Here is a 24,126-nt window from a genome sequence, read left to right on the forward strand (position 1 = left end):
TGTTCATGTGTTCATTACATAGGAAATTGGCAGGCAGGAAAAATCCAGTTGGTGTGATGGTTGGAATATTTTCTTACCCACTTCCCCATTGGAACCATATAACGTGCTGTCAATCCAGCAAATAGTTATTGCCAAATTTATGAGACATCTGTTGTACAAATTTGAAAACAAACAAACCTGGAAAGATTAGAAGTTATAATTAGCTTTATTTCGATGAGAATGTTTGCTCCATCATATTTTGTCCCCTGTGAAAAAACTTAATATTGGGCAATCTGTAAGGGCAGGAAGCTGGTAGCTAGAAATCCTCTTTAAGGTCACAAAGAAAATGTGAAAAAGGAAGATGTGTCGAAGCAATGGCTGAGGGTTTCAAATAATTGAAGTAAATATAGGAAAGCAAACTGACTGGATCTCCTCAAATGTCACTGATATCAATGGTCCACAACCCAACAGCTTGGTAAGGCTTCACGATATACAAAAAACAAACAAATATTCATTCTCACGCTCATAGAATTTTCATCATTAATGAGGGAAAAAATAGCATTGAAGCCCTTACCATGGGAAGGAAAATATATAACATTGTCCAGCTTTGCTGCTTTGTCTGGTGTAAGAGATTTGTTTCCCATCCTCTCCCCATTAGCACCCCCTCCCCCACCCTCCTTCAAATAGTTCTTGGACTCCAGGAATTATGAGAGAACAAAATGCACATTTTGAGTTTGGTTCAACTCATATTAGTTGTTTATTGAAACTCAACAACCCCCCTCTCCCCCCCTGTATAAACCCCACTGTGATTTGACAGGAATTAACAATGCCTCACAGTAAATGCCTCTCTATGATTTTCCTGGAACTTCCAGTCACCCACATAGCTGGTGGTTACCGTCGTGGATTGTAGGTCTGAATCTGCAGATAAGCGGCCTCTGCCCTTGTTCTTCTGACTGCAGAGTTCACTCTCCAAGGTCATCTTTATTTATGATGATTTATTTTGCCCTATCACAGGTACATGTCCTGTTACTGCACTGCTGAGCCATCCTGTGTTCAGCACCTCATTACCTTGATTTATTCCGTGCCCTGGTCTGGACAGAGCTGTACAGACATAGTTAATTCTGCTGTTTACACAACAGGAATAATTGTGATTCCTTCCCATGGTGATGGATACCTGGCTCCAAAGTTGACAGATGTGTGAATGTTCCTTTTATTCCTGGCAGGAACTAATTGTGCCATGTAATGGCAGTCCACTGTGCCACGGTCCACAATAATTGCTCTCGGAATCTCTTGATGAACCAGAGTTTTGGTTCGCTTATCATGCTGTGTGTCAGTTTTAAAAAAAACATATTTTATTACAAACATGTATCAAAACAGGTTTCAGCGAATAAACGCCCTGGGAAACATACTTCCCAATAATCAACCATACAGTCTGTACAGATTTTTCCCCTTTTTCACTCTCCCCCCCCCCCCCCCCCCCCCCCCCCCCCCCACACCCCGCGACGAACAGTCCCTCAAACACGGTCACAAACATCCCCCACCTTTCCTCCAAACCCCCGAAGAGCCCCTTACCTCATATTTTATCTTCTCTAACTGCAGGAAGTCGTACAGGTCACCCGACCAAACCACTACCCCCGGTGGTGATGCCGACCACCACTCCAGCAAAATTTGCCACAGTGCAATCAGAGAGGTGAAGGCCAAGACATCGCCTTCCTCCTTTCCATAAGCTCCGGCTTCTCTGAAACCCCAAATATCGTCCGGAATGAGATGACTAGGGGCTTTTCACAGTAACTTCATTGAAGCCTACTCGTGACAATAAGCGATTTTCATTTCATTTCATTTTCAAACGGTCCAGATCCACCTCTTCCTCCACTATCCTGGCTAGGTTTAGCTCAATGGGCTAGACAGCTGATTTGTGATGCAGAACAAGGTCAGCAGCGCAGGTTCAATTCTCGTACCTGAACAGGCAGTGGAATGTGGTGACTAGGGGCTTTTCACAGTAACTTCATATTTGTGCCAATAAAAGGTTATTATTGTTATAAGACCGCGAACACACCCGCCCAGAATCTTCCCAATTTTTCGCAACCCCAAAAAATAGTGCGCGTGATTCGCTGGCCAACATTTACCAATACCATCAGTACCCCTTTCAATACCCCACTCGCAATCACACATTTCCCACCCGGATCCCTCACCTCCTTCGCACTCACAAATCTCATTATTTTGCTCATTAAAGTCACCACTCCCCTCAATTTTGAATTAAGTGAAAAACCTGTCCGACCCACCTTCCTTAACCTGGTCCTTCACACTGAGGTGTGTCTCCTGCAGAAAGACCACCCCCGCTTTCAAGCTCCTGAGGTGCTCAAACATCCACGACCTTTTAACCGGCCCATTCAGTCCCTGGGCATTCCACATTACCAGCCTTACCAGAGGCTTATGCCTCCAATCCCCTCTACCGTCTGCCATGTTCCCTGCTTAATTCCCACCCCTTTAATTCCACCCTGTACCTAGCCCATCCCAGATGGCCCCTTTCTCCGCCAATGATCATGTCATCTCTCACCCCCTGCCACGTCGCAACAACCTCCTCCCCCTTTCCCCCCTCCCCGCCAGCCCCCCCTTCCTCCCTCCTCCCTCCCACCTCCCCCTCCCCCGGCCACCTCTCTCGGCTTTCTCCCCCACCACCTCACTTCCGTTCAACAGCATAACCTGCGTGCGCAGCAGCCCCTGCCCAACGCCACTTCCCAATGGCTGTGTGTCACAGTTAACCCCCTGGTGTCTGCACAGTTCACCTGAGTGTATGTGTGAGTTTGAGCTTTGGCTATTTATATTCTTACCGTTTGGGGGTCACGGCCTTCATTGGGAATAGGTGTCTGGGAAAATGGAGTTTACAATTGTACAGGTACATCAATTATTGACTATAACTCGCAGAGAAGGTTGCAGTGGATTTAATGCATTGAATAAAAGACACAGAAATGAAACAGGCTATTTGGCCCAACAAGTCCATGAAAGTACTCCCATCTTTTCTGATACAAATCTACAATCTCAGCCGTCTACTTGCTCCATCTCTCTAAATGTTCATCCAGTTCTCTTTGTTTCAAAGTTAGGAAAGAGTTAATTTTCCCAGTTCTTCAGTTAGAATTGGACTTTTAATAGTTTAATAGATCAGACTTTTTGTTTGATAAGTCACATGTATATGAAAGGGATACAGGTGGCACTGTGCTGTCTTGACGGAAATTTGATTGTTGGACATAATTGGCAGGATTCTCCGTCCAGCGACCCTGGAATCGTGAAATCTGATTGGGTGGAGAATCTCCGTGTGTGAGTTGAAAATCATGGCCGCCGCCGGGCGCCTGATGCAATGCCATGCTCCGGTGCCTCAACAATGGAGTCAATGCGTTCTATTCCACAAGTACAGTAAGCGCCGTTAGCATATCATTAATGGGCCTGACCCAGTAATCTCCGCAATGCTCTGCCGCCACCAGGAGGAATTACCAATGGCGAGGTTCACTTGTGATTTTAAAAATTGGAGAAGAGGCGGTGTGGCTGCTGAGGAAGGGACAGGAGGTGAAACATGCTCCCGGAATCACGAACATGTGCTGCGGGTCCTGCCGCTGGCAGGGCCAGCTTGGGGGAGGCAGGAAGGCATCTGCCAGGGCAGGGGGGAGTAGCGTGGGGGAAACCAGGGGATGGGCCAGGGGATCGGGGTGACCCTTCCCCAGACAGGGGTGTCCAGACATGGACCGCCTTTGCCGCGACCTGCAAGGCAGCGACCTTGCTGCACATCCCACCTATTGCATACCGTGGCCCGTATTTGCATAGAGTGGCACCAGCTGTATGGATGCCACCACCTCACCTTCCCACCCCCGCCTTCGAGGTGCACTCCCGGGTGAGTGGTTGGCTCTTGGGTGACTTGAGTTATCCTCTACGGTCATGGCTGATGACGCCTATGCAAAGGCCACAGACCGATGCAGAGACCTGCTACAATGACGCCCATGCAGCGACCAGGGTCATGATCGAGCGGTGCTTTGCATCCTGAAAATATGGTTCAGGTGCCTGGACTGCTCTGGAGGAACCCTCCAGTATAACACTAGGAGAGTCTCCCACATCGTGGTGGCCTCTGCATCCTCTGCAACATCGCGCAGCAGAGGGGCAATGTGCTGGGGAAAGGGGGGTCACGAGGCTTGGTCTGACAGTGAGGAAACGGAGGATGGCCAGGAGAGGCAGGACATGGGACCGGGGCAGGCACAGGAGACCGCACAATGTATGCACCAGGGCCGGCAAAAACAGGATGCTCTAATTGCCTCTAGGTACACTGACTGGGGGCTGGCCAATGGCACAAAAACCCCATCCCATCCCCACACCATCCCCTCCCCCCACCCAGCCGACCCCCCCCCCCCCCCCCCCCCCCCCCCCCCCCCATGACCAAACTCCCGGCACCAGCCTCCCCAATCCCCTCAGTGATTCTTGCCTGCCTCACTTTGGGGTCAGGACTCTGGTGACAACAGGTCTGGCCCATGGGATGGAGGGTGATGATGACCCACTCTGCGATGAGCTCTGGTGCTCCACATCGTTTGACAATGTCTGACTCCTGCTCATCGTGGCACTTTCCACCATCCACCTGGGTGATCCCTGCATGCGAGCTAGCCATCACATGAACCCTTGGGGGTGGTGGAGGTAGGGAAGGGGATCAAGGATGTGCGATTGGGGTTGAGAGGAAGTGGGAGGGTCGGGTTACTGCGTGATGTGCTGCATCCGACCTGGTGGCTCCGGCCCGTGTCCACCTCCAATGTCCACCCATCTTCAGCCCACCCTTCTCCCACCAAGTACCCACTCTGCAGCCAGCCCAGCCCAGCCCATCCCTCACATCATTCTGAAATAGCACCGAGGAAGGCTGGAACCTTTGTGCACAGGTGTTTATTTTGAACGTAACAGGTGAACATCTCTATAACATTTTGTGCCCTAGCACCTAAAGCTATCATGTGTGCTGTACCTGTGCCAACATAACTGGTATCTACCTTTCTGGCCTTACAGACCCTATCGCTACATCTAGGTGGATCCCCAGATGGTACATCAGGAGTAGAGGTAACCTGCTGTGATTCTCGGCCTGTGACATGGGTCTCCTTTGGTGTCCATCCGATGGGGCAATCAGGCCCGGATGGACCCGGCAGTCGCTCGGGTGTCCCAAGTGGCATGATGCAGCCCTGTTCCGCCCGCTGCCCGTCGAATGCACCAGGGACAGGAGGGAGTCCGGAGCGCTGTGGTGTTCTCGCACCTCCCCCTTGGGAGTCACCGGCATGGGCCCCAACACCTCCTCCTCCTTTGGTCCCGGGCTACTCCTTGGGATAGGGGTGCGGCCAGACAGAACTCCTGGGGCTCCCCTGCCAACTGGCGATGCCAGGCCTGGAGGCCCGCTCTCTTCTCGAACGTGCTGGCAGCCCGGGAGGACAGGGGCTGTGCCACATCTCTCTGTGACTGGCTCAGGTCAGCCAGCGCCTGGGCATCGCTGACGACACCGCCAGCCCAAACCTATGTGCCAAGCTCTGGAGCATCGCTGCAATGTCCAGGTGGCCCTGGAACAATGCTGCCTGTGACAGGGCCATCCTGCCCTGTGCTCGGTCACCGCCCACACAGATTGCCCTTGGATATTGTGACCCATGGCCAATACCTTCTCCCCCAATGCCTCCACCGCAGACGCCACCCGTGCGCTGTTGGCCTGATGACACGCATGGACAGCACTGCCTCCTGCCTTGCAGGCGATTGGACTCCTCCATGTTCAGCTGCAGGCGCTGGATGGTTGCTGACAGCCCCTCATGTAATCCCTGGCTCTGTGTCTATATCTCTACTATCAATGGACCACCCTTTCCAGAAGCCCGAGACCCGATTGGGCGGCAACTAGTCCCTGGGGTAGGGCCTGCCCTCCAACCGTCTGCTCCCTCTAGGGTTCCTACCTCCAGTTGATGATAGGAACCTCTTCACTAACATGCCAAACCAAGGTGAGTGTCTCTGGGATGGTGGAGGGTTTTGGAGATAGCTGTGACGGAACGTCGGTGTCGTACCCGGACTGGTGCTCCGGCGTGTCTCAAGCTGCCGTTTGGGGGCTCTCTTCACTGTCTGTTGCTGCCTCGTCGCTGGAATCTGCTTGGGGTTGCATTCGGGGGCGGGGGACACAAGAAGAGCCGACCTCATCGCCAGGTGATCCTGCAAGACATGATGCATGATTGGATCACAGGTTGGTGTGGTGGGTGGTGTGGAGAGGTGGTGTTGTGTGGGGATGGTGAGGGGGTGGTTCTGGGATGATATGGGGAAGGTGGGGTGGGTGGGGGGGGGGGGTGGGTGGGGGGGGGGGGTGGGGGGGGGTGGGGGGGGGGGGGGTGGGGGCCCAGTCATGTGTGCCATAGGGACACTGCAACTCAACAGGGACTCACTTGGATGCCCGATGCCGATCTCCGCCTCGGCGACTGCCCTCTCTCTCTGGGCCTACCTATGAAGTCTAGTGTCCACTGCTCCATGATGGTGAGGGATCGCTGGTCTGGCAGTCCTCCTCCGGTCTTCTCTCTTTCTCTGCGGTTATGCGCCACCTTCTCCTCAGGGTGGATGGGTGCGGGGAGACATCACGCGCACAGTGTTAGGCAGTCGGTTTCGTGCAGCACAGGGGGGCGGTGGGCAGCTGTTGCCCTTTGTGACCAGGGCACCTGGCCATGGCAAGCGGTATGGGTGCTGGCATGTAGTGCAGGGCAGGGTGTCAGGGTGTGCACACAGCCAGTGGGTGGGGGTCGGTTACCCTCCAGGTGGGTGGGAGGATTACAGGTCTGTGGGACGGGGATTGCTGCCATGGGCATGGTGCTGCCAACTCACCCTGGCAGCCTTGAGGAGGTTGTGCGACACTGCTGTCCCAGTCTTGACATGGTACTCACAAGCTCTGCCACCTGTGCCCAGGCCCGGACTACAGCAGCGGGTGGCAGTCTCCTTCCCATCCTGGAGAACAGGGTGGCCTGCCTCTCCTCCACAGGGCCCAGCAGGGTCTCAAGCTCTGCGTCCGCAAACCGGGGTGCCCCTCTCCATAATGCCATCTTATTGGCTGGGATGAGTATGTGTGGGGAGTGGAGTGCTGATATGTAGCTGCAGCTTGTCAGCCTCTTGAGTGGCAATCCCAACCGCATCGAATCGGACATTGTTTTTCATTGGAATCACTCTTGTTCCACGTTGAGCATGTGCTAGCTCATTGAGGGATCATGAATTGCTCTAGGAGCTGCACCAATTTAGTTGTCGTAGAAGTCCACTGATACAGTCCCAGCATTAGGGCAGAATTATCCACCGGCAGCGCACCAACACCCGCGGGTTTCCCGGTGGTGTGGGGTGGCAACAATGAGAAATCCCATTGGCAGGTGACGGGAATGGAGAATCGCACTGACGGCGAGGACGTGCTGCCCAGGAAAATGCAGGTGGCGGATCGAAGAATCCCGGCTTTAGTCTCTGAAATGGAGAATCCCCCCCAATAAACTTGAAGTTGAAGAAGTCAAGACTTGCTTTCTAGTGGGTGCGGCTGTTGGAGGGTAAATAAATATCGGACATGTGGGATTACGTTCCTGAGAGAACGAAGGATAAGTATGGGAAGTTTAGGGAGCCTTGAATAACGAGGGATATTGTGAGCCTCATTAAAAGCACGGTAGCATAGTGGTTAGCATAAATGCTTCACAGCTCCAGGGTTCCAGGTTCGATTCCCGGCTGGGTCACTGTCTGTGCGGAGTCTGCACGTCCTCCCCGTGTGTGCGTGGGTTTCCTCCGGGTGCTCCGGTTTCCTCCCACAGTCCAAAGATGTGCAGGTTAGGTGGATTGGCCATGCTAAATTGCCCGTAGTGTCCTAAAAAAAAGTAAGGTTAAGGGGGGGTTGTTGGGTTACGGGTATAGGGTGGATACGTGGGTTTGAGTAGGGTGATCATTGCTCGGCACAACATCGAGGGCCGAAGGGCCTGTTCTGAGCTGTACTGTTCTAAAGAAAAATGAGACTTTTATATGGTCTAGAAGGGTGAGGACAGTCGAACCCCTTGAGGAATATAAAGAAAGTACGAAGGTACTCAAGCGGGTAATTAGGAGAGATCATGAAAAGTCCTTGGCAAGTAAGATTAAAGTGAATTCCAAAGCCCAGGGGCTGGTTTAGCACACTAGGCTGAATCGCTGGCTTTTCAAAGCAGACCAAGGCAGGCTAGCAGCACGGTTCAATTCCCGTACCAGCCTTCCCAAACAGGCGCCGGAATGTGGCGACTAGGGGCTTTTCACAGTAACTTCATTGAAGCCTACTCGTGACAATAAGCGATTTTCATTCTAAGGGGCTGGGTTAGCACAGGGCTAAATCGCTGGCTTTGAAAGCAGACCATGGCAGGCCAGCAGCACGATTCAATTCCTGTACCAGCCTCCCCGAAGAGGCGCCGGAATGTGGTGACTAGAGGCTTTTCACAGTAACTTCATTTAAAGCCTACTTGTGACAATAAGCGATTTTCATTTTTCAAGCTTTTCATTCATATGTAAAAAGCAAGAGGATGGCCAGGGAAAGGATAGGACCACTTAAGGGCAGTGGGGGGAATCTATGTGTTGAGCCAGAGGAAATAGGCGAATTACTAAATGAGTACTTTACATCAGTGCTCACCAAAGAAAGGGACTTTGTGGAAAATGATTCTTGGATAGAGTGTGTGGATAATCTGGGTCATGTTGACATCAAAAAGGAGGAGGTATTGGGTGTTTTAAAAGACATTAAGGTTGATAAGTCTCCTGGACCAGATGAGATTTACCCTAGAATACTGAGGGAAGCAAAGGAGGAAATTGCTGGATTGCTGGAGCCTTGACTGACATTTTTGTATCCTCATTGGCTGCAGGTGACATCCCAGAGGACTGAAGAATATGGTACCGCTGTTTAAGTCCTTATGAGGCCTGGTCGTATTTTGACAAATTTAGAAAGTCGAAGGATACCTCCATAGAAGAGTTTAATGGAATTCAACAGACTGTATACAAGGCTGAAAAAAATCATTCCAGGGATTCCTCAACCAGTGATGCCATTCAAGTTATTGGACTATGCAAAAATATGGATCGGCTTCTGGTTTTGCGCACTGCTCGAACAAATGTCACAGGCTCCAAAAAAGTTCTTGATATTAAAACTGCAGTTTTAATAGGGGTCAGCAGTTTGAAAGAAAAATATTTCAGGATCAGCGTTGTGACAGTTGGGGAAACAAAGAAAGAGTGAATATTAGTTGTCCTCCAGTCCTTTGGCACCTCTCCTGTGGCCAGAGAAGATTTGAAAGTTATCGGCAGAACCCCTGCCATCTCCTCCTTTGCCTCCTAAACAGCCAAGGAGACACCTTGGGAGGAATTCTCCGACTCCCCGTAGGGTCGGGGAATCGCCCGGGCCGGCGTAAATCCCGCTCCCACCGTGGCCGGAATTCTCCGCCACCCGGGAATAGGCGGGAGCGGAAATCACGCCCGGCCGGTCAGCGTGCCCCCCGCTCCGATTGGAGTGCCCCCCGCGGCGATTCTCCGGCCCACGATGGGCCGAAGTCCCGCTGCTGACAGGCCAATCCCGCCCACGTGGTTTAAACCACCTCTGTGCCGGCGGGATTGGCGGTGCGAGCGGGCCCCCGGGGTCCTGGGGGTGGCGCGGGTCGATCTGACCCTGGGGGGTGCCCCCACGGTGGCCTGGCCCGCGATCAGGGCCCACCGATCGGCGGGCGGGCCAGTGCCGTGGGGGCACTCTTTTTCTTCCGCCGCCACCACGGCCTCCACCATGGCGGAGGCGGAAGAGACCCCCCTACCACGCATGCGCTGGTGGTGACGTTAGCGGCCGCTGACGCTCCGGCGCATGTGCGGACTCACGCCGGCCGGTGAAGGTCTATCGGCCAGCCTCAACGCCGGCCGGCGTGGCGTCAAAGGCCGTTGGCGCCAGTGGGCAGAGCGGGAGCCACTCCGGCGCGGGCCTAGCCCCTAAAGGTGCGGAGAATTCCACACCTTTGGGGATGCCCGACACCGGAGTGGTTGGTGCCACTCCGTTACGCTGGGACCCCCCCGCCCCGCCGGGTAGGGGAGAATTTCGCCCCTTATCTGGGCCGATGGATTTATCCACCTTAAGCCCACTAAAACCGTTAATAACTCCTCCCTCTCAATGTTAATTGATTCAAGTACATCACAGTCCCCCTCCCTGATTTCTTTACCTACATAAACACAGATGGAAAGTACTAATTAAAAATCTCACCTACATCTTCTGGCTCCACCCACATTGCCACATCGGTCCCTAATGGGCCCTATCTTTTCCCTGGTCATACTATTGCCCTGAATATACTTATAAAACATAATATACTTGGAGGGAAAATAAAATTGGGAAAAGGTGCTTAACAATTGGTGGAATCAAAATTGTACATTTTGCACAGTGGTTGCAGATCAAAATAGCGCCCATTAGGTGCTCCTTTCCTCAGGAGCAAAATACCTATAAATTGTTATGTGATCGCACAAGTCATGGTAAATAGAGAAATAAACTGCAGCAGAAAAGTAGAGGAATAGATGGAAGGAGATAAAAGAAGCACAGATAAGGAGTCTAATAATATAGAATTGGTATAAACCTGAGGCATTTCAGTGCAATACAAAGGCCTTCCAGAAGACACAGTACACCATGGCTCTTTCAGCTTTCTGAGATGGATGTCGAAGATCCCATTACATTATTCAGATAACATCCAAGGAGTTCTCCCTGGAGCCCTGGCCAATATTTATCCCTCAACCACCATCACTAAAACAGCTTTCTCTCTCAGTTCTGTTTGCGGGACCTTGCTGTGCACAAATCTGCAACTGCATGTCCTACATTGCTGCAGTGGTTACACTTAATTGGCTGGAAAGCATTTTGGGGCAACCTGAAGTCATGTAAGACTCTATATACATGCAAGTTTTCACAAGCTTTTTCTTAGTAACTATTAACAAACAGATTACTACCAACGAAAGAGGTTTTTCCCTCATACACATCGGCAATCATCTTGTCAGAAAAATGTTGTATCCAAGTAATTGCAGCATAGCGCGAGCATTGATTAAAGGAATAGTACGGAACACGAGCAAGATATGGCAGCTTTTATTGCTTTAATCATAAGACCATATTGGTAGTCATTTGTGGGGTATTGAATCTGTCACAATTGGGCTAACTTCTTTATGACATATATCACCAATGACAGGCCAAAGTTATGTGCAATAATCTACCTTCAGCTCAATTCAGACGCTGGAAAGCAAGCCCCCATGGAAATTAATGTCACTGATTTTCCTTCTCCACCCCCCCCACCCCCCAATCATCATTATTATTATTATACAGGAAATGATTCTGTGTGCTGAAGTTTCAGAATGCCAAACAACACATTCACTGCTGTCTGTTTAAAACAGGTTTCCGAAAGAAAGACAAGGTAATAAGGGCGTTGGGCTGTAAACTTAAATCACGTTTGTGGGGTGCCCTGTACCACGAGCTGCTTCCTGCACAGTCTTCGCTTTGTTCTCTGTAGACACACACCAGGTGCCCGGAAAGCCTTGAATTGAAGCTGATATCACATTGCTCAAGCAATGCGTTTGTCTGCAAACAAGAAGTATTTGCAAGTCAATAGTGCAAAGTGGGCACTGTATTAATGCTCTTTAAAGGGCCAGGTACACAAATTGCAGGTACGGTGATTTTTAAGAACTTTTTCTCCTGCAGAGGGTCTGGAAGTAGTCATTTGAGTTGTCTGCAGCCGAACTCGTGTGCAACCTCATACAAACCAAACAGAATAGACACTGGATTGGGCTATATGGCTCAAAGACTCCACCATTCTACATTCTACAAAATCATGGCTGATTTTCTGCCTCAACTCCATCTTCCCACACTATTCCCATATTAATTCATTCACTTCATGAGCAAAATATCTATGAATTTCTGATTTGAAGATACTCAACAATTGAGCATTTGCAGCAGCTATGTAGGAATTTCAAAGATTCATAGCCCTTTGAGTGAAAAAGGAAATTCTCCTCATCTCAGACCTAAACGTCAATCACTTATTCTGGGACGATGATACCATGTTGTCAATTCCTTAGCCAGGGAAAGCATTTTCTCAGCATCTACTCTGTCAAGCCCCTTACAAATTGTGTATATTTCAATTCGATCATCTCTCATTCCTCTGAGCCCCAGAGAATATTGGCCTTGTCTACTCGATCTCTCGTCATTGTCAAGGTGAGTGGATTTATCTTCAAATCACACCACTGGTCTCATCGACTGCTCAACTCATCCCATCACCATCCTACTAACAACCTCGTTAAGTAATCAACCCTTCAAGTCACGTGCCTCATCTCACCCTCACACGTTTAGCAGTGTTTCAAACCCAGAATGCACAGCTTGCACAAACTGGCACCTTTTTAACCAAATAGCCACATCATCCAAATATGTTGCTGTAAACACTTACAAATACAATTCCCTCTTTCTTGCAGGAGATGTTGACACTTGATAGCAATCAGCAGCAAAGGACTGGAGGAAGACAAACTTACCTGCATGATTTAACCTTGATGGATACTGCAGGGCATCGTGGGAAGGGACATCACTGGGGCCTTGGCCATTGCTGGGGCTGGAGGAGTCAATGATAAGTATTTGTGCATCCGTAATCCTTCTCCCCTGATCACCATGTCTCCCTCATCCCACAATTCTTTTTACTGACCCATAAGCTGTAGAGAGTGTCAACAAGCATTTATTTTTTCTTTTCTTCTTTCACCACAAAACAAATCCTTGTTCCTTTCTCATTTTAGCTTCCCAAGAACCCAAACCTTCCTGGTCAGCAGAGGAAGATGAAGAAAGCTGCAGCGATGAAGAAACACAATCACTTGATATTACACACGCAGCCACCAGCTCAGACATTGGCAGCGCTCATATTTTAGAGGCTAGTCTAGTTTAAATAAAAGATGTTGGTGCAACAATCCCGGTGCAGAGCAGTAATGTAAGAGAACCAAACTTCCCAAACGACTGCAAGGTTGGATAAGATTTCACTTTTACTGTAAGAATCAAACCAAAATGACATAAATAAATGTACAAGTTAATTGTACACAATAGAATCCAAAAACTACCCTTTGAATAGCCAATACAACAAAAATAAATCTCACAGATTTCTCAGATGGTTCCTTCAGGATACAGGGCATTACTTTCAGTAAAGAGTCCGACAAAACTCTGCTCCTCCCAGGTAGAGTTTCAATTCCAAAATGAACACAGGATTTGGCCTGAATTTCCATTTGGCAGAAGCTTTACCATTCCCTAAGTTCCATGCTAAAATTTCCTCTTAGTGTTCAAAGATGTGCAGGTTAGGTGGGGGCATGGGAACAGAGTGGGAGAGTGGGCCGAGGTAGGGTGCTCTTGCAATGGGTCAGTGCAGACTTAATGGACTGAATGGTCTCCTTCTGCACTGTAGGGATTCCATGGTTCTAAAAAAATTGATTCCAACAACAGGTTTACGGTTGTTCAGGTACACTGAGGGAGAATTCAGTATGTCCAATTCACCTAACAAGCACATCTTTCAGGATTTGTGGGAGGAAACCGGAGCATCCTGAGGAAACCCACGCAGACACAGGGAGAAAGTGCAGACTCCACACAGACAGTGACCCAAGCCGGGAATTGAACCAGGATCCCTGGCACTGCGAAGCAACAGTGGTAACTACTGTGCTACCATGCCGCCTTTACAGAGCAATGCAAGCAGCAGGAAAATTCCTTGAGGGGTTCATTTGTATGATCTATAATGTCCCTGCTGTGGTAGCATGGCTCTCACTGTAGGCCGGCAGGGAACATTTGGGTGGGTTCTGCACTGGGTTTATGAGCTATGTCATGAGTGGGTAGTAACCAGCCCAGTAACTGCCTTGATTTGTCTTGTTGAGTCAAATAGAGGTGGCACAGAGGACTGCTGCAGAATAAAGGAATCATGACTACTGCCAGGATAACAGGCGTTCACCAGTCTGATTCTCCCTGTGATCATGCACCATCTGCACATTGAGGGTGCATGATCCCTTTCAGTTTATGAAAATAGCCAAGTTCACATGAGGACACGCAAAGCAATGTACTTGCATTCAATGGCATCCATCCCGCACCATGGGGAAAACTGCAATCCAGGCGTACCCTAGTGTTTGCCCAGTTTCTCTTTGCCAAGAGGAAATGAGATGAAGCTGTCTCTTTGTATGCACCGAGTCTCAATGACCTCCCCTCCCTCGTGAAGCAGTGTACTGCAAACTGCCAGATGTTGCATATATTTCCAGCAGCTGCCAACTTCCATTCTGTCATTTGAGTCGAAAAATTGCTTCTAGGTTTTTTCGTCGCTGTGTTATTTAAATCTGTCCTCGTCAATCTCCTTCGATAACAAAAAGTCAAATTATTATTTTATTTGATAACTGCTCTTGATTTATATTGTCTGTTTCAATATTCTTTCAATGCCATACATGCACAGTTATTTCGTTTGTGCGGTCAGTTACGAAAACATCCTCATTAACTTGAAAACCTGTGGGAGTCAGTTTGCTTAGCAAACCCCTTCATTCCTTTAGACCCAGTAAATTTTTGCAGGCTATCTTGTGCGCAGTTGTTCTTTATTAAGAATACACCACAGGAATTTTACAAGTAAAATCTTTTTTCCCAATAGAGGCCTTTGATTTATCAAACACTGATTCCATGATTCAGGAAAGCTATCTACTAGAGAGGGGTTTACAATCCCAAACTGTCTTCACAGAATACTTACTCAACTCCATCCGATCCAATGTTTGCAATGCTTTGTTGCCAAACTAAGCTTCCTTCATACTACTATTTACTTTATTCTTGGCACTCTCCAATGCTGCTATTTCCTTGAGCGTGTGGCTGTCTGCTTCCTTGCAAAGGTCTGGTATTTTATAATCAACTTGGCTGTCAGCTTTAACTCACAATAATATTTGCTTATCTCTCTGACATTGAAGAATTCAAATCCACTTACCTTTCAACTGCTTCCGACACTAACATCAGTTTACCATTTAACTACAAAACGTCAAGGTAGGAATCGGTATGTGTTGCTCCCACTTTTCAGGAATAAAACAAATACGAAACATACCAATTATGTCACTGCTAAATATATGGGTGCTTTTTCTTTAAATGACGCAGGTTAATGCTTAAAACTAGTGTTAAGACCTGTAAAAATGTAAATTGAGGTCCAACTATCTACTGAAGAACTCCATCGAGAAATCAGTCCATGATAAGCCCCAAAAACCTGCTGAAGAATCCCAATAGGAAATTGGTCAGTGATAAGCCCTGGCCAGAATGCTTCAGTGGCCCCTGCAGTTCAAAACTTCAAGTAAGCTAAATAAAAGTTGTTTAAAGAAATTCCTGTGGAGCTTCGAAAAGCAAGAATGCTCTTCTGACTTCACAGGAGCCACATATGATGCCCCACCACTGTCGCCTCTGATGTATAACACTCCTACCACCTTCTGGAACTTGCCTTAGGGTTCCTGCTGGTGAAGCAGGCAGTTCAGCATTGTGTGTCCATCCATCCATCCTCGATTCTCTTGGTTCACTGGGGTGATGGTCATGCAGAACCAAATCTGGGTCTGTTTCTCTCTCTCGAGTACAGACGATTAGAGTCATTAAATTGAGGAGCTTTGGATTAAATGAGTTGATAACGTAGGTGGAATGAAATGATTGCCTTTGGTAGGGTTACCCACACACCGAGCCATGACCCTAAAATCAGAGCTACACTATTCAAGGATGGGATTAGGAAGGGATGGGGTGGGATAGGATTACGGCAGCACGATAGCACAGTGGATAGCATTGTGGCTTCACGGCACCAGGGTCCCAGGTTCGATTCCCTGCTGGGTCACTGTCTGTGCACAATCTGCACGTACTCCCCGTATCTGCGTGGGTTTCCTCCGGGTGCTCCGGTTTCCTCCCACTGTCCAAAGACGTGCAGGTTAGGTGGATTGGCCATGCTAAATTGTCCTTAGTATCCAAAATGTTTAGATGGGGTTATTCGGTTATGGGGATAGGGTGGAAGTGAGGGCTTAAGTGGGTCGGTGCAGACTCGATGGGCCGAATGGCCTCCTTCTGCACTGTCTGTTCTATCATAAGCTGTTTCTCTCATAAAGCTGTTGAAACTCGGGCTGAATTGAAAATTTCAAAGCTACGATTTGTAATATTTTGTTCGTCAAGTTAATTGAAGGTGACGGATTTGAGGTAGATAATTGGAGTTCAAGATACAGGTCAGCAATGACCTAACTGAACGACAGAACATACTCGAGGGATTGAATTAGCTACTCCGGTCCCGGTGTTCTTTCCAAAGTTCCCATAGAATGTCATGGGCGAAGAATCCGCCCATCCAATGGCCCAATATCAACTAACAAAAAACTATTAGCAGGACAAATATATGTTATTGACACAAGTCAGTGTGTTTTGAGGGAGTAGACATTATTCTGATGGCACAGTTACTGGATTTAAAGCAGACTGGATTTGAAGGAGCACATCCTGGTCTAATTTCAGTCCTGAATGACCAAGATCGGCTTTTAAGATTGTGTATCTTTGTTTTGGATTCCAAAACTAGAATAAATAGCTTCCTTGTTTTGTGTTCCCCGTTTGTAGTTGTTCATGGGATGTGAGAATCATGAGCAAGTCCAGAAATTGTTGCCCACCCTTAATTGCCCTTGAGAAGATGATGCTGAGCCACCTCCTTGAATCGCCGTAGCCCGTCTGGTAAAATATTATTAATAATAATAATCTCTAATAATGTCACAAGTAGGCTTACATTAACACTGCAATGAGGTTACTGTAAAAATCCCCTAGTGGCCACACTCCAGCGGCTGTTCGGGTACACCGAGGGAGAATTCAGAACGTCCAATTTACCTAACAAGCGCGTCGTTTGGGACATGTGGGAAGAAACCGGAGCTCCCGGAAGAAAACCCATGCAGACACGGGGAGAATGTGCAGACTCCGCATAGACAGTGACCCAAGCAGGAATTGAACCTGGGATCTTGGCGCTGTGAATCAGCAGTGCTAATCACTGTGCTGCCATGCTGCCCACATGGGTAAACCCGCAATGCTGCTAATGAGGCAGTTCTAGTTTTTGGACCCAGCAACAGTTAAGAAAAGGGATATTATTCCAGGTCTGGATGGTGTTGGCTTGGAACTTCAAAGTAGGGCTGTTTGTCTATACTGCTGCCTTATTCAGCTCAATGTCAATGTCCCGTGAAAACATTTTTTTAAAAGGCAAGAGGTTGTGTGTTTGCAAGGTCATGTCAAAGGATATGGGCAATTGTCTAAGGGCAATTTAGCATGGCCAATCCACCTAACCAGCACATCTTTGGACTGTGGGAGGAAACCGGAGCACCCGGAGGAAAGCCACGCACACACGGGGAGGACGTGCAGACTCCGCACAGACAGTGACCCAGCCGGGAATCGAACCTGGGACCCTGGAGCTGTGAAGCATTTATGCTAACCACCATGCTACCGTGCTGCCCAATGGTGGTGGTCTAACTCCTTTGTCCTGGGTAGTATTGAACATCTTGATGTTGTTGGAGCTACACTCATCCAGGCAAGTGGGGAGTACTCCATCACACTCCCGACTTACAGATGGTGGGCAGGTTTTCAAAAGTTAAGAGGTAATTCCCAGCCTCTGACCTGCTCTTATAGCCATATGTATTTATATGGCTGGCCCAGTTAATTTCCTGCTCAATGATAACTCTGAGAATGCTGAGGCTGGGGGAATCAGTTCGATTAATGGTACTTAATTTCAAGGGGAAGTGGTCGAATCACATTGGTACAGTAGCAAATGGTTAGCATTGTTGCTTCACAGTGCCAGGGTCCGAGGTTCGATTCCCGCTTGGCTCACTGTCTGTGCGGAGTCTGCACATTCTCCCTGTGTCTGCGTGGGTTTCCTCCGGGTGTTCCAGTTTCCTCCCACAAGTCCCGAAAGACGTGCTTGTTAGGTGAATTGAACATTCTGAATTCTCCCTCTGTGTATCCAAACAGGCGCGGGAGTGTGGCGACGAGGGGATTTCACAGTAACTTCATTGCAACATTAATGTAAGCCTACTTGTGACAATAATTAATATTATTATTACTATTCTGTCTGCTCTAGATCTACAGATCTACTTGAATACATTTTTTAAAATAATTTTGAGAAACTTGATTTAGTCATTTTACAACCTTCTAAACTAAAGGGGAAAAAAGCCAAGATTTGAAAAAGCAAGACATATTTATTTGGCATCGTTTTCAAGGTCAGACGTTGCCAAAGCATTTTATAGCCAATAGAGTAATTTTGAGGGACATTCAGTATTGTAATGTTAGAAACACAGAAGCCAATTTGCACATAATAATTTCTCACAAACAACATTGTGATAATGACCATATTGACGTTCATTCAGGGATACATATATAGGGCGAACTCCTCTACCCTCCTTCAAAACAATGTCATGGGATCTTTTACATCCACTTAAGAGAACATAAAATATATCAGTTTAACATCTTATTCTTGGGCGGCACGGTGGCACAGTGGTCAACTGAATCTCACGAGACGTCGGGATCTGGATCTCGCCCGCACTGAGTGAGATGCAGATCAGCATATTTAAATGAGCCATTAGGCTTATTTAATTATGCGTGTGCCAGTGTGGCATCGACCAAGTGCCGTATAATACTGCTGCACACAAACGTAGACTAGACCTAATTCCCGTACCAGCCTCCCCGGACAGGCGCCGGAATGTGGCGACTAGGGGCTTTTCACAGTAACTTCATTGAAGCCTACTCGTGACAATAAACGACTTTCATTTCATTTCATTTCATGACACCTGAAGGGTCTCCCAGGCCATTTGAGAGACGTAGGTGGTTGGGGACAGGACAGATTGTCACCCTAGCTCCCGCTCGGGAACCTGAGCACCTTGGCACTGCCAGCCTTGCACCTTGGCACTGCTGATGAAAGAGAGGATGGTGGGGTGGGGGGGGGGGGGGGGGGCATATGAAGGGGGGGGGATAAAGGGCGACTCTGAAGGGGCCTCATAAATGTTGTGGGGAGTGCGAGCGGTGGGGTTCTGAAAGGGGGAGCTGAAAAGCGGGGGTGGTAAGCCTGAAAATGGAAGGACCTTCCGCGACTCCACAGTGGGGTATCCTCACTTGGGGGGAATGTGGGGTAATGCTCATGTGTCCAGGAGGGGGGGGGGGGGGGGGGGTTGGTGACATTGTCCGTGGAGGGTGTCTCACTTAGAGATTGGGTCACCCTTTCAAAATGGTGCTACGACCTCTGAGGAGTTCAACTCCTCATTGCTGAAAATAATTCCAAGAGAATGCTTACTGCCTGTAAGAAAAAATGATTCCAAACTAAGATTTTCTCGCATGGAGACTATGGGTGTGATTCAGCGCACTCAAGCTAAAGTCCAGTTTTGAGCATGGTTGGCGGGGAGTTTTGCGACGGCCGCATTAGCAAGATCGCGGCCTGTATTCAACAGCAGTTAATGCCAAAGATGAGCCCCCACATGATTCTCAACGTTACTGGTTCCCTTGTCATCTGATTTGCCAGCTCGCACCTCAGCAGCTGGCCGCTGACAAGGGAGAGCTGATTTTAATAAACTGCTTCACCATTTACTCCTAGTCAACACACAAGCATGGCAGCGCACAGACCTGCTCCTCCCTTTGGAGATGCTTACCTGGCCAGGCATCCGTTCTGTGCATCCGTTCATTGTTCTGTGCTGTACTGTTCTATGTTCTGTAGCACAGCTGAATGACAGGGAGTGGGATAGCTTGATCTTGGTTTCGGACAATGCTGGGCACAACATCGAGTGCCGAAGGGCCTGTTCTGTGCTGTACTGTTCTATGTTCTATAGCATCTCGATGCTGTGTGTGAGAGGTGGGGCAGGATCAGCAATGTTGCCTGGGAGGCAGTGACAGTGACTGTCAGTGCGGGCAGCATGACCAGGAGAACCATGGTCCAACGACCTCAAACAAACTGCAAGTGTAAGTTTCGACCTCTCTCCTGGCACCTGTTCCCAAACGACCCCTCCTCTTCCCCCCAGTCAACTGGCTGACACCTTGCACCCTCCCCAAACCTGATCTTCATGCTTTTTCCTCACAGTCCCTGGAACCCACCAACACAACCCTTTCATGTTCAGGTGCGGTGCCCACACATGCCACCTGCTGCAGACCTCTCTGACCCATCAGGGCGCGACTTACAATGCCATCTCTCTGTCCCCGCAGGAGAAGACAGCCCATAATAAATGAGAAAGGGCCAAGACTGGTGTTGGGGGGTAGGAATCCAAGTGATTAGTGTCCACACCCCTATGAGGAATGGACCCTGGGAATTGCGGGTTTGCATGAGGAGAGACCAGTCACTGAGGTTGGCCTGCATCAGAGAGGTGAGGGTCCATTGTCCTTTCATTGAGATAACCTGTCTCCCGTGAGTTGCTCCTGTCAGACAAAATGAACCTTCCATCTCACTGATCGCATGTCCATTGTCTTGCAGGATCTCCGTCTAATGAGGCCGAGACATTCCCCACTGTCACCCAAGCCATTCCCCACCGTCACCCAAGAGAACACCTCGGAGGAGAAATCCGAGGAGATCACCGGCAATGCGTCACAGCTGTCTCCAACACTTTCCACAAATGCAGAGACAGACACTTTGGTTGGCAATTTAGTGGCCAGCCGGTGTTCTCGCTATTTGGCCGTCTGCTAAAGATGGCGGCATGATAGCAGGATTTTAAGGGAATCCTTCATATTCCATGCCATGCATAAATCTGCATGGTGTAGATCACTGAATTGCTTATCGGTTTGCGCTCCCAAATGGAGTATCCTGCCCTATTTATTAACTTAAGGAAAAGACATGAACACATGAACAGATCGGACTTCCGGTGACGGTGGGCGGGAGGCAGCCGCACACTGTAGGGCTCCCACTCGGGAATAGGAATTTCGGAGTTTTAACGCCCGGTCCCGGGTGCAATGGAGGCTGAAAAGGCTGTAAGAAGGCACAGGGAGGAGAAATGTCCAAGTTTGGGAGAAAAACAGCCGTGAAAAAGGGGGTCAATGAAAGTTCGCCGGGAGTGAAAAAGTCAGCACAGGAACTGTAAGGAAAGCGGAGGCTGGAGCACTAGGGTAGGCCGCATTGCTCACAGCAGAAGAAATGACCAAGGTGATGGCTGTGGAACTTGAAAACAGTTCACAAAACACATGATATTGAAAGTGCTGGTGGAGGAGGCGATTGCCCCGGTGATGGCGGCGGTATCAAGCGCAGCGGCGGAGGTTTGGGAGCAAGGTGAGACACTGAAGGAAGTGGAGGAGGCATTATCACAGCACAGTGATCAACTCACCTTGATAGGGAAGGAGTTGCGGAGGGTGATAGAGACCAACAAGGGTCTGCGAGCCAAAATGGAAGGCCTGGAAAACAGATCCAAGCGACAGAATCTGAGGATTGTGGGTCTGCCCGAAGGGGTGGAAGGCCCGAGGCCGACAGAGTATTTTGCCCCGATGTTGGTGAAGCTATTGGGGGAGGGGGACAATCCCTCCCGATATGAGCTGGATCTGGCTCAACAGTCATGGAGGCCTATACTAAAGGCGAGTGAGCCGCCAAGAGTAGTAACTCTGTTTCCATAGGTATAGCGTGAAGGAGAAGGTCCTGTGCTGGGCAAAGCAGAAGCAGGTGGTGCAGTGGGCTGGAGCTGGTATACGCATATACCAGGACTTTACGGTGGAGCTGGCGAGGAGGCGGGCTGTCTTCAGCCGGGTGAAGAATGCACTGTACATCATCAAGGTGCAGTGCGGCATTGTATGTCCAGATAAGTTGAGGGTGATCTACAAATCCAAGGACTTTTATTTTGGGACGGCGGAATCAGCAGAGGAGTTTGCGAAGGCAGAAGGACTGTGGCAGAATTGAGAAATGATCGTGTACCAATGTAACCTCATGTAACTTTAATTTTTCACTACGTGTTGGTGTATGTATTAAATGAGTCAACGCTGTATGTATTTTGACAAGGGAAGAGATGGGACTTTCATTTGCAATGATGGCTCTTTCGGGCTTGGGTGTGTATGCTGGGGTTGTGTGCTAAAGGGGAATTCTTGGTTTTCCTGGGGCTGGGCAAGGGGGAAGGGGACCTGGGCGGGGGCCTCCACGCTGGCCGGTTTAAGCCGGCCAGTGAACGGGAGTGAGGTGGGGGAGGGGCTGCGGCCATCGGAGCTTGGTAGAACAGGTTTCAGTGAGTCTAGCCGGGGTGAAAAGTTGGGGGAAGTAACCGAGGTTGGGGGAGGGGTTTACAAGAAGATGTGGAGGGGAGGTGTCTGGGAGGGGGGTGGGGGGTGGCTACAATTCATGGGTGTCATTCACGGTACTATTTCGGGGATTGGATTGCATTGAATATTGGGGGGGGGGGGCGGGGGGGTTGGGGGGTGGACTGTATATGTCAATGGTGACCATAGGCAATTCCTTTTTCTTTTTTCCTTTTTTTTCCACCTTGGGAGGGTTTGTTTTACTTGCTGCTTATATTGTCAGGTGGGCCGTTGTTTGGGGGGTGGATGGGATTGTTGTAGTTAATAAGGGGATTTACATTGTATTCGTTACCGTTTACTGTTTGTTGGTGGGGTGTAGAACATAGAACATAGAACAGTACAGCACAGAACAGGCCCTTCGGCCCTCGATGTTGTGCCGAGCAATGATCACCCTACTCAAACCCACGTATCCACCCTATACCCGTAACCCAACAACACCCCCCGTAACCTTACTTATTAGGACACTACGGGCAATTTAGCATGGCCAATCCACCTAACCCGCACATCTTTGGACTGTGGGAGGAAACCGGAGCACCCGGAGGAAACCCACGCACACACGGGGAGGACGTGCAGACTCCGCACAGACAGTGGCCCAGCCGTGAATTGAACCTGGGACCCTGGAGCTGTGAAGCATTTATGCTAACCACCATGCTACCGTGCTGCCCTTAAATTCTGAAGAAAATGTGAAAATGGACAATAAAAATATTTATTAAAAAAAAACACATGAACAGATCTACAATACTCTGGACCAGTCAGTATATGAATCACTAAACGCACACACACAGTCTAAACAGAATGTACCCCTTGCTCCAAAATATACCTACCATCCCTGAACTCCTTAGACTTCCCATTTCCCCACAAACATCCAAATTAAATAAATCTATATGTAAAATCCAGCTTATAATTACTTGTTGCTAATCAGATCTGGGAAACTTCTTTTCCTGGTCCAGAAAGTTATTTAAACTGACTTTAAGAAGGTTTCTGCACAGCCTTGGTGCTAAGACTCAACTGTGGGCCTAACTTCCTGGCTATGAGCTGTGGACTGGTCTCTCAGGTTGTTAAATGAAAACTGGCCTGTCTCAGGGTGCTTGCAATACCATTTATTTCCCCTTGAATCTGTATATTTGGCTGTTTGTCCCTCTCAAATTCCTTGACTCCAGAAATTAGCATGTGTATACCTCCTCTAATCTCTCAGTTACTTATCTAAACTGTTCCTACTAATCAGGCGATTTATACCTGATTCTGTCCAGGTACCTGCTAATCTCATTACTCAGAAAGCCACATTTCATCAAGCCTTTTAAATGTTGCCTATTGCAGTCACTAGGCAGATTTCTATATGTTGCTGGGTAGATAGCATCCTATCATGGCTTGTTAAATTCATTTTACTGCTGTTATAAGGCAGATCCATGACACAAAGGGTGAACCGAAGAATCCTGTGGTATATTAGCCTGTATACCTATCATCATGTAAAATGTGTAATGGCTCTCATATTATTTCAACTCCTTCAATGCAGTCACATTTTTAAAGTGACGAATAATAAACCCTTCCATATCAAAAATTGACTATGTGAATTGTATATCATAACTTAAGATTAAGTTGTCAAAATAGTTAAATGGCAACGGTGAAATTATGTTGCAGCAAAGTGCTTAGCTTTCGCTATACTTAGAAAGGAGCTTTATAATATATCTTGGTGAGGAAAAATGATTAAGTCTTCTGCCATTGCTAAATGATAAGATTTTTTTTCTTTTAGTGCGACAAACTCATCAAAGATTACTTTTTATACTTTTAGATTACTTTTATATTTGGTTCATGTGTACACTGAAGCAAATTCAGCAAGGTTATGCTCCAAGAGTGTTACAGACCAAACTGCAACCCTGTCAAACAGTTTGCTT

The sequence above is a fragment of the Scyliorhinus canicula genome, chromosome 8, assembly GCF_902713615.1.
Source record: "Scyliorhinus canicula chromosome 8, sScyCan1.1, whole genome shotgun sequence".
Lineage (NCBI taxonomy): Eukaryota > Metazoa > Chordata > Chondrichthyes > Carcharhiniformes > Scyliorhinidae > Scyliorhinus > Scyliorhinus canicula.